The sequence below is a fragment of the Phyllostomus discolor genome, chromosome 2, assembly GCF_004126475.2.
Source record: "Phyllostomus discolor isolate MPI-MPIP mPhyDis1 chromosome 2, mPhyDis1.pri.v3, whole genome shotgun sequence".
Lineage (NCBI taxonomy): Eukaryota > Metazoa > Chordata > Mammalia > Chiroptera > Phyllostomidae > Phyllostomus > Phyllostomus discolor.
Genome location: NC_040904.2, coordinates 176,850,444 through 176,862,772, shown reverse-complemented (window position 1 = coordinate 176,862,772; position 12,329 = coordinate 176,850,444). Strand labels below are relative to the sequence as shown.

The following is a 12,329-nucleotide window of genomic DNA, read 5'->3' as shown; positions in this document are numbered from 1 at the left end:
TTGGGCTATTTTTACTTTTTAGCTATAATGAAGAGTGCTGCTCTGAACATTCATGTACAGTTTTTGTTTCAACATATGTTTTCATTTCTCTTGGATATATTTTTTTTCCAGGAGTGTAGTTCCTGGGTCATAGGTCACTTCATGTTTGACCTTTAAGGAACTGCCCAGCTGTTTTCCACAGTGGCAGTGCCATCTTACATTCCCACAAGCGCTGTATGAATCCTCCTATTTCCCTACATCCTCCTCAATACTTCTTATTTGTCTTTTTTTTTCCATGATTGCCATTAGAGGAGGAATTTTTCTTTCCTACTTCCAGATATAATCTCTGATAAAAAAAGTCACAATTACTGACTTGAGGCTCTTCTGACTTCTGAAAAAAATATCATATTTAAGAAAATGTCCTGTTTATCACTCAACTCTTCTGTTTAGTTTTTAGTTCGAATATTGCTTTACATAGTTATCAAAGTCAAGTGATTTCTAAATCCATATGATACCAAGAAATAGTGAATTCACCATTACTGGACATATGTACATAGAGACAGATGACTAGTTAGCAGAGACATTACAAAAGCAACGTATATGTGGGTTGGAATAGATGGTGTTTGAGGGGTTCAAAGATGACCCCAAGTTTGATGATTTGCCAGAAGGCTCACACGACTCAAAAGCAGGTTAAACTCACAGCTAAAGCTTTATTGCAGCATAGGCTACAGAGCAAAACCAGCAAGAAAAACCATGCATCAGGTGGTAGGTATCTAGAGAGGTCCAACTCATATTCTGAGTCATACCTTATCTGAAACCACACAGGACACACTTTCTCTCTAGAAGCAAAGTCATAAGGGTCATAAGTAGAATGTCTCTGCCCAGAGAAGCCTATTCAGGATTCAGAATGTGAGTCTTTTATGGGGACCGGTCTCATATCCTACCATGCTACCACTGACAGCAACCAAAACTCAGGACCTCAGCTATGAAGGCAGGTGTACATCAGCAATCTGCATTTTGTGCTAAGCAATTTGGCAAGCTGGTATGGCACTGTACATTGCTCCAGTTGTACACTGTAAATCATGGATCATTTGCTTACCTAAAGAATATTTAGAAGACCACATTCCTGCAGGTTGGCCAAGGGTCTGTCACGGTTCCAGACTGCTTGGAGATGTGAGAACGTAGCAACTAGACCTGCTGGATTGACTTACTTCACAGATGATATCTTAAAGAGAGTTATCATTCTAGAACCATCTTTATCAACAAGATTCACATACTAAAATTTAATGTGCCCAAAGAATCAAAACCAAACATATTGAGAAAATCCAGATTGCAAAGAAAATATTAGTGAAGTAAATTGAATCATTCATAAAAAGGACCACATAAATAATGGAAGTTACAAAGCAATTTTAACCTATTATCTTAGGGGGGAAAGGGTGTTTATTTTTATTTGTTTTTATTTTTTAAAGATTTTATTTAGGACTTCCGGCAAGATGGAGGCATAGGTGGATGCACCGTACTTCCACACACAACCAAGATTAGAACGACAACAATTCAGAGCTAGAATAACACCCAGAACTGACAGAGAATTTATCTGAATGGAAGTCAGATAGCCAAGAAGTTGAAGTAGACCCGTTCATCCGGACCAGTAGGAGGGGCATTGAGAGGAACGGGCTCGGGTCGTGGGGTGCAAGATCAGTGAGAACTGAACACATAAGGCACTGGGAGCGCATAAACCTTCCGGGACGTGCAAGATCTCAGCGGTGAACCCTGAGTATGCAAGCAGGGGCTGACAGACTCAGTGAGGCAGCATTGTGGACCAGGGCAGAGCGCGCAACCGAGGATCCCAGAGAAGGGACTGAGATCACAGGAGAAAGGAAATACCGCCATTGTTCCCTTCCATCCCCACCCCCCACATACAACGTCACAATCTAGCGACTGGGGTGCCTAGCCCAGGTGAACACCTAAGACTCCGCCCCTCACCGTAACAGGAGCGACCAGACCAAAAAACAAAAACAAAAAAAAAAAAAAAAAAAAAGGAGAGAGAGAGACACACACACATGTCTCCAACAGAAGAACAGATCAGTCCTCCAGGACTCATCCTTTTGAGCGACCAAGAAATAGCCAATCTATCAGATGCACAGTTCAAAACACTGGTGATCAGGAAGCTCATGGAATTGGATGATTTTGGACGCAAATTAGATGAAAAAATGCAGGTTACCATAAAAGAGATGAAGGAAGATGCACGGAGAGCCAATAGTGAAGGAAAGGAAACTGGGACTCAGAACAATAGAGTGGACCAGAAGGAAGATAGAATCAACCAAGCAGGAAAGCATGAAGAAATAAGAATTCAAAAAATCGAGGAGAAGCTTAGGAACCTCCAGGACACCATTAAACGTTCCAAACTTCCCCAAAAGGGGAAGAGGAAAAGCAACAGATTGAGCACATATTTGAACAAATAATAAAGGAGAACTTCCCCATTCTGGCAAAGGAAATAGACTTCCAAGAAATCCAGGAAGCTCTGAGAGCCCCAAAGAAGTTGGACTCAAGGAGGAACACACCAAGGCACATCATCACTACATTAGCCAAGGTAAAAATGAAGGAGAGAATCCTAGAAGCAGCAAGAGATAAGGGGACAGTAACCTACAAAGGAGTTCCCATCAGACTGGCAGCTGATTTCTCAAAAGAGACCTTACAGGCAAGAAGGGGCTGGAAAGAAATATTCCAAGTCATGAAAGACAAGGACCTACTTCCCAGATTGCTCTATCCAGCAAAGCTCTCATTTAGAATGGAAGGGCAGATAAAGTGCTTCTCAGATAAGGTCAAGTTAAAGGAGTTCATCATCACCAAGCCCTTATTTTATGAAATGCTAAAGGGGCTTATCTAAGAAAAGAAGATAAAGAAAAGACATGTATAGTAAAAGGACAGCAAACTCACAATTATGAACAACCACACCTAAAGCAAAACCAAAAGAAACTAAGTAAACAACTAGAACAGGAACAGAACCACAGAAATAGAGATCACATGGAGGGTTAGCAGCAGGGGGGTGGGAGGAGGAGAGAGGGGGAAAAGGTACAGAGAATAAGTAGCATAGAATGTAGGTTGAAAATAGATAGGGGGAGGGTAAGAATAGTATGAGAAATGTAGAAGCTAAAGAACTTATAAGTATGACACATGGACATGACTAAAGGGGGGGATATGGGTGGGAGATGGTGCACAGGGTGGAAGGGAGTGAAGGGGGGAAAATGGGACTACTCTAGTAGCATAATGAATAAAATATATTTTAAAAACATTTTGTTTATTTTTAGACAGAGGATGAGGGAGGGAGAAGAAGAGAGAGTGAAACAATTTGTGGTTGCCTCATGCACTCCCAGCTGGGGACCTGGCCTGCAACCCAGGCATGTGTCCTGACTGGGAATAGAAATGGCAAACCTTTGGTTTGCAGATCAGTGGTCTATCCACTGAGCCCCACCAGCCAGGGAAAGTGTTTATTTTTAATTTGAGATGACATATTATGTCTATTCATCTTCTAGAGCAGGAAGTTTAACTTCTGTCTTGGGATGAACTGAGCGATGACCCGACAGGAGCTCAGCATCTAGACATACAGGAATAAGAAAAATGAGCATAGCCCCAGCTGGTGTAGCTCAGTGGATTGAGTTCTGGCCTGAGAACAAAAAGGTCACAAGTTGATTCCCAGTCAGGGAACATGCCTGGGTTGTGGGCCAGGTCCCCAGTAGGAGGCGCACAAGAGGTGACCACACATCAATGTCTCCCTCTCTCCCTCCTTTCTCCTCTCTCTAAAAATAAATAAATACAATATTAAGAAAGAAAAATGAGCATATAATCAGTGTCAGAAGTGGGAAACAGACTACAAATATCAGAAAGCTCAGTTTGGATTGGATATCAAGGTCACATCGACCTTTTTAAGGAAAGGGAAGTTCAAACAGCTGAGAGTAGAACTATAATGTAGATGAGGAAGTAAAAATGCTTAGTAGAGGAAAATTATAGAAGTAAATAGGGAAATGGGGCTCACAATGATTTCTTTTTTGTGTTTCTTCCCTTTTTTCTTCTTCTCTCTCAACAATTGCCTATAGAATACTATTAATAAACACTGAGTGAGTGATCTCTAAGTAAGACTGAGTCACATATGTCTAGATATTTCCTTAATGCATGTAAAATCCTCAACTTGTCAAATTTGTGCCAAGGGCCCTTAAAGAAAAGGTCATATATTGGGAATGTGTGGATGGACAAAAGGTTGATATACAGCTTCGGGGAGGTCTGGATATTTGGTTTTTGCCTCTTGGCCCATATGAGGAGAGTGGAACTTATGATGTGTTGTTTAAAATCTGAACCTCCCCTGCTTAACCACAAGGTCAGTTTCTTTACCAATGGTTTTTGACTAGCCTAACCAGTTAGATCACATGTCTTAACTATATGACCAGATGGACAAAACCCTGCTGAGAACTTCTGCTTTTGCCTCATCTGAGGCCAAGATTTACTGCACATCTCTTGATGCTTCAATCTGGTGAGGAAGCCCCATTGTACCACAAGTGAGGACCCTGGGGAACTTGTGTTTATTGTTGTTTTAAGCTACTAAGTTTTGAAGTAACTTGTTATGCGTAATAGATAAATAGCTCATTAGTAAAGGTATAAGTTGCTCATTTGAATATCTGGATAAAATAAGGCGCAATAGCCCTTTTATTTTGTGTTTCAGAGAGTTTTTCTATAGCTCCCCACCCCCACACTCTACACACCATACACATTTGGGATGGGTGAGAAGTATGCCTTGATTTGTACGTGGGGAGAAGAGTGATCAGAATACTAGCTGATCAGACATTGCGAGGGACTTCCAGCCAAGATGAAGGCATAGGTAGGCACACTGTGCCTCCTTGCACAACCAAGATAGGGACAACAACACTTTAGAAACAGAGTAACAACCAAAACTGACAGAAAATTGAACTGTATGGAAGTCAGACAACCAAGAAGTTAAAATAAACACACTCATCCAGACTGGTAGGAGGGGTGGAGTCGGAAAGCCGGGCAGAGAGGGGACGCACAGCACAAAAAGCATTGGGACCGGGTGATTAAGGCATCCAGGGCACACAAGATCGAAACGGGTGGATCCTGAGCATGCAAGTGGCAGCTGGCAGACCCCAGCCCGGGGGTGGCAACCAGCAGAACCAGAGAGGCAGCAATTGTGAAGCAAGGCACTGCATGTAACCCAGGATCACAGCACTGGGAAACAGAGCATCTGGACACTGATTGAAAACACCTGTGGGAGTTGAGGTGCAGTGAGAGACTCCCAGCCTCACAGGAGAGGTCATTGGAAAGTCCCACAGAGTGCACAAGCCCACCCACACGGGAATTGGCACCAGAGAGGACCAGTTTGCTTGGGGGAAGTGGCAGAAAGGACTGAAATCCGACAGAGAGTAGAGCAAGCACCATTGTTCCCTCTCGGACCCCGTCCCCCCATACAGCGTCACAACCCAGATACTGGGGTGCTCCACCCTGGTGAACACCTAAGGCTCCCCCCGTCATATGTAACAGGCATGACCAGACCAAAGAAAGAAAAAAGGTGGCACAAACAATCGAAAGCCCCAGAACAAGTACTTTTAAGTGACTAAGAGATAGCCAACCTATCAGATGCACAGTTCAAACCACTGGTGATCAGGATGTTACAGAACAAACAACGGGGCCTGGGACAATGTACTATTATTGAAAAAAAAGCCCCCAGGTCCGTCATGTCCGCCGCCAGAGGAAAGACATCTCTCAATGCCAGAGATTTGTGAAAAGGAAAGGAAATGTTTATTTAATGCTATACAGACTTAAAGTAGTGACCTAATGTCTTCACCAAAATCCCAAAGTCCCTTAAAATACCCACAAACAGACACATTCCTTCCTTCCTTCCTTCCCCCTTTGCCCAGTCCACAGTACCGTATCTCAGGAAAGCAAATAGAAGTCCATGGCTCAGGCAGTCCTCTGGTTCTTCCCAGTTAGTACTCCATCTCGACTGGGAGACCTCCCTGGGTTCCTGGCACCCTCAGCTGAGTGGCCGGGATCTCTGCTAAAACCAGGTGGTGGTTTCCCCTTCTAAAGCTGCAGGGGTCCCCACTCTGGCAAAGGCACATGGTCCTCTCTCCCAGGGCCACGGGAGTCTCCACTCTGTCAAGGCCGCGTGGTTCTCCATCCAATGGCTGCAGGGGTGGGGGGCGGTGGTCGCCACTCTGCCAAAGCCGAGTGGAGGTTCTCTGCTAAAGCCGCATGGTGATTCACTCTTGCAGGGCTGCGGGAGTCTTCACTCTGCTAAAGCTGTGTGGTTCTCTCCCCATTGGCTGCTGCATCTCGGTTTAAATCCCCGCGCCAATCTTCCTCTGCAGCCCCATTTCCGATTCCTCCCACACTCGGCTTCACATAGCAGAACTCATACCCTTCCAGCTTTACTGGACTGCCATCATGACTCTGGGCAGGTGTGGCCCCAAGTCCTGGAGCCAATCATCTCCAAGCTCCCACGCAGGTGCTGTAACTTGGGGGGACCTGTCTCCTAGTCCCATCTTGGGGGGAGGTCCCTTTTCATCCCCCTGGCTTTGAGCATGGCCATAGCTATTTAACATATCTAAGCGACCAGCCAAAGACTATAGATATGTTAAATGACCACACCAGAGGTTAGCTACAAGGCTGTTGCTATGTGAAACAGTTCTCAAAGGCCCTGCTCCATTTGTCCCTTCCCCCAACCCACACCTGGGGAATGGGGGTGAAGACATCTTAAAATCTACTGGACACCTTGAATTCTGGACCCCATTTCAAATGCCTATTTGGGGTACCCCCTCTGGGCTGCACCCTGTTACAAGGATGCTCACAGAATTGGTTGATTGTGGTCACAAATTAGATGAACAAATGAAGGCTACAATAAGTGAAATGAAGAGAAATACACAGGGAACCAATAGTGATGGAATGAAAGCTGGGTCTCACATCAATGGAGTGGACCAGAAGGAAGAAAGAAACAACCAAACGGAAAAGAATGAAGAAACAAGAATTCAAAAAAAAAAAAATGAGGAAAGGCTTAGGAACCTCCAGGACATCTTTTAACATTCCAACATCCAAATTATAGGGGTACCAGAAGGAGAAGAGGAAGAGCAGCAAGTGGAAAACTTATTTGAGCAAATAATAAAGGAGAACTTTCCTAATCTGGCAAAGGAAATAGACTTCCAGGAAGTCCAGGAAGCTCAGAGTCCCAAAGAAGTTAGACCCAAGAAGGAACACACCAAGGCACATCATAATTACATTAGCCAAGGTAAAAATGAAGGAGAGAATCCTAGAAGCAGCAAGAGATAAGGAGGCAGTAACCTACAAAGGAGTTCCCATCAGACTGTCAGCTGATATCTCAAAAGAGACCTTACAGGCAAGAAGGGGCTGGGAAGAAGTGTTCGAAGTCATAAAAGGCAAGGACCTACATCCAAGATTGCTTTATCCAGCAAAGCTTTCATTTAGAATGGAAGGGCAGATAAAGTGCTTCTCAGATAAGGTCAAGTTAAAGGTGTTTATCATCACCAAGCCCTTATTTTATGAAATGTTAAAGGAACTTAACTAAGAAAAAGAAGATAAAAACATGCATAGTAAAAGGACAGCAAACTCACAATTATTAACAACCACACCTAAAGCAAAACCAAAAGAAACTAAGCAAAAACTAGAACAAGAACAGAACCACAGAAATGGAGATCACATGGAGGGTTATCATCAGGGGAGTGGGAGGGGGATAGAGGGGGAAAAGGTACAGAGAATAAGTAGCACAGATGGTAGGTAGAAAATAGACACGGGGAGGGCAAGAATAGTATGGGAAATGTAGAAGCTAAAGAACTTATAACAAATGGAAATGAACTAAAGGTGGGGAATGTGGGTGGGAGAGGGTGTGCAGGGTGGAGGGGAATGAAGGGGGGGTAATGGGACAACTAATAGCATAATCAATAAAATATATTTTTAAAAAAGTGCATTGTAAAACAAAAAGAAAAAGAAGTGAATACTAGCTGATCACAGCCTTTTTCTCAGGCAAGTCAGTTTTATGAGAGTACAAACAGAATCTGAGACTCAGAAATTGGTTTGTAAGCAATTTGTGCCTACGTACATCAGAAAATTCTTCGAGTTTTCCCAAGGGTACACATCTCAGTCTGAGGGCCACTGGAGAGGAAGTGCTATTCTGTGTTGGGGAATCCTTTAAAGCAGGAAACAGTGAATGTGATATTTTCAGGATTCTAGTGGGTCACCGTTGCTGAATCAAAAACTGTATTCAACCAAAAAAGGCATCATAAGCCAGGTTCTGGGCTCAGCTGGGTCTCCTGGGACTATAGAAGGCATTCTTGCATTGGCCTTACCTCCTTACCTTTGATGCTTCTTTTGTGTGGGAAATGGTAGATGACTTTTTTCTTCCTGGAATTCCCTTTTTTGTATGTTCATCTTTTTTTACGTTTATTTATTTATTTTTAGAGAGAGGGGAAAGGAAGGAGAAAGAGGGAGAGAAACATCAATGTGTGATTGCCTCTCACATGGCCCCCACTGAGGACCTGGCCCGCAAACTAGGCATGTGCTCTGACTGGGAATCGAACCAGCGACACTTTGGTTTGCAGCCCATGCTCAATGTTTACATGTTCTTTAATGTAGGCTTTCTAATTGTTTCTTTCCTCTTCATAGGCATTTACCCAACATAGGACTTCTTGCCCTTCATGAAATATGTTTTAATTGCAACTGTGGGTACAGTTAGGCAGTATAGGATATTTCAAGACATGATTCTACAATAACTCATTAAGGTTTTCCCATCACTATCAGTACATGATCACATTTTTTAATTTATTTTTAGAAAAGGGGAAAGGGAGGGAGAAAGAAAGGGAGAGAAACATGTATGTGAGAGAGAAACATCAGTCAGCTGCCTTTTGTATGCACCCGACCTGGGACTACTGAACCCACAACCCAGGTATGCCCCCTGACCACGAATCAAGCTGGCAACCCTTCTCTTTGCAGGACAATGCCCAACCAACTGAGCACGCCGGTCAGGGCCATTATCACATTTTAAAAATCATTTTTCCATTTTTATTAAGATATCACTGACATACAGCATTATGTAAGTTTAAGGTGTGCAGCATAATGATCTGACTTACATATATTCTGACATGTTTACCACAGGTTTAATTAACATCGTGTCATATAAATACAAAAAAGAAAAAGTTTTTTTCCCTGTGATGATAACTCTTAGGATCTACTCTTAGCAACTTTCAAATATACCATACCATTTAAAAAAATTTTTCAATCTCATTATGAGTTGACTCAATAAAGGACATAAGCAGAACTTCTCAGTCACCTTTACAATTCTTTAGATTCTTGTCAACTTTCATGGCTTCATTTACCATCTATGCATCTATAACAAGATGCCAGAAGTGACTTTCCCTATTGAACGAGAACTGGGGACTACTGTCAAAAGCTGAGGCAAAGAACCAAGGAAAAAGCTCCATGATGCTATGGTTTCTTGCGAGTGTCAAGCTCCTCATCCCCTGTCCTCTTAGTATAACTTGCTGGCAATAGTCTAACTGTAAATAAGCCCAATACTCTGCTTTTTCTTTTCTTACACCTGGGTGGCCTTTATCCAAGCCCTAGTGGAGAAAATAAAACCAGGCATATTGGTACCACTCCAAATTCATAAACTGTAAACCTGACCATTGAGCAGACCCTAATGACCTTCGTACTTCCTGGCAATTCTATTGTATTTTGATGTGGGAACATCTAAAATGTGGGAATTTCTATCCCACTGTTTTTAGTTTTAATATTTTACTGTGAAATATCATTCATACAAAGCTGTAAATATTTTATATATATATAGTTTAATAGTAATAGGCACCCATATAACCACCATTCTGCTTAAGAAATAAAACAGCCCTGGCTAGTGTGGCTCAGTGGATTGAGTGCCCACCTGTGAACCAAAAGGTTGCCAGTTCAGGGCACATGCCTGAGTTGTAGACCAGGTTCCCAGTAGGGAACATGCAAGAGGCAATTGATTGATGTGTGCCTCATTCATCGATGTTTCTCTACCTCTCTTTCTTCCTCCCTTCCTCTAAAAATAAAAATCCTTTTTTAAAAAAAGGAACCATCTCCTAATAAACATTTATAAGCTGTACAAGACTGGTTTCAAAAGCCACTATGTTGGCTGAAAAAAACAACAACCATTACATTGTCTTTAAGAAAGATAACCATATAATTTTTTTCTTTCAAGCAGGACATTCTTGAGAGTGAAAAGTATGCTTAATGGACAGGATTCGGCAGGAGGTATAAAACGAGGACCTTCCCAGGCCAATCAGGATGCGTGGTCAGCCTATTTAAAGGCCTCCTGGTGCGCTTCACTGAGGTTGCATAGTCCTTGACTCTGAATCTTGTGTTATTTTTTATTTCTCTATGGCATGTGTACATTCCTAAACAACATGTTGTTTCATTTTGCCTGTTTTTAAGTATAATAAAATGGAATCATGCCACACATATTATTCTGAATTCTGTTTGTTTTATATGTTTTTAGATTTATCCATGTGATGTGAATGTCTGTAGTTCATTCAAATTTCTCTGCTTTATTCCATTGATGAATATACCACAATTTAACGAATCTGTTGATTAAGAGTAGGCAATTTTTAGTCGGGGGCTGTTATAATGTTGCTTAGAAGATTCTTGTATTGTCTCCTGATGCTCATGTGCAAAACTCTGGGATATGATGTAGGTGTAGCATTACTGAGCTGTGGTTATGCACATGTTCAACTTTACTCTATAATACAAAACTACTGTACAAAATGGCTGTACCAATTTCCACCAGCATTGTATGAAAGTTTTCATTATTCCACATCCTCACCAACACTTAGTATCATCAGATTAAAAAATTTCTGCAAACCCAGCGCCTAAGAGATGCTCTCATTGTGTTTTTAATTTCCATTCCTTCATTTGCAATGACATTAAACCTTGTTTTCATATGTTTATAGTTCCTATTCTATTAAAGACCTTTTGCCCATTATTTCATTTTGTTAATTAATTAATTAACTTATGCAATTTAGAGAATTTTTGTGTTGAGTTTAATTGAGTCATACTGACATATGCCAGGGAGCAAGATCTCAAATATGCCACCTTATTTTCTTTTTTATTTGTAGAAATTGTTTATATTTCCTGGATTAATGCTTTCAGTTATATAATTTGCAGATATTTTCTGTTAGGGTGGTTGGTGCCCTGTGCTGTGAAAGAATTCACAAAGGCAAGAAAGTGTAGAGAGTAAAGCTTTCATTGACTCTCCAAGAAAGAAGCCGGCCGTGGCGTGGAGAGATACACCAGCACTGAAGGGTATCAGTGGCTTTGAGCTTTTTTTTAGGGGCTTTGAGCTTTTATTGGATTTAAAAAGGGTGGGAGCATTGCTGTTGTGTGGCCCCTGGTCTCTTGGGGCGTGGTAATAGGAGGCTGCAGTTTGTTCCAATGTTATCTTCTGCCTGTGGCTGCAGGGAGTGGTTATTTACATTGTGTTCTTGCTTTTCTGTAGTTTCCAGTCCTGAGGACAGAAGCTCAGAAGAGTAAAACAGCAGTCATGGTTAACAAGGTCACTGGCCTGCTAGGCAAACGGTGCCACATTAGCATATGGCACTAGCTTTGTCCTTTCATTTTTCTTTTTGTTTATGGATTGTTTTTACTTTATGGTGTCTTCTGATAAATAGATATTCTTAATTTTAATGTGGTTCAATTTATCAATCTCTTGTTAAGTGTTTTTATACATTTTTAGGAAGCATTTGCCTACTTTAAAGTCTTAAAATATTTTGCCTTCCAAAATTTTTATAATTTTGTCTTTCATATTTAGGGACTTAATTTACCTAGAATTTTTATTTCAGCAACATCGAGTCAGGAGCTGTCTACTTACCTGTAGCGCCTGCCTATCATAAGTCATGTTTCTGCATATGCAAGGGACTTTGTTCTGGGCTCTCATTCCTGTTCCACTGATCCATTTTTTAAAAATCTATTGTTTATACTATACTTTTTAAAAGAGTGTTTGCGGTTTGCCCTTATTCTTCAATAATAATTTTAGAGTCAGTTGCTCAAGTTATAAGTTAATCTTGAGAGACTGTAGAGATATTGGCCCTTACCCAAAAACATGATGTTCCCACTTATTTAGGATTTCTTTCATGCATTTCAATAAGCTTTTATAATTATTTTCCAAACAGCATTTGTACACTTTTTATTAGATTTATTTCTACGCACTAGAAATTTCTTGTAAAATATGTATTTTTTAGGTGTATTCCCCCAACTTTTTTTTTTTTAAGATTTTATTTATTTATTTTTAGAGAGGGAAGGGA

The 12,329-nt window shown here is 41.4% G+C and overlaps 1 pseudogene; it reads right to left on the bottom strand.

Moving 5' to 3' along the window:
* Positions 1-11,923, bottom strand: part of LOC114513814 — a 49,419-nt pseudogene extending 37,496 nt beyond the window's left edge.
* Between the last annotated feature and the right edge of the window lie 406 nt (positions 11,924-12,329).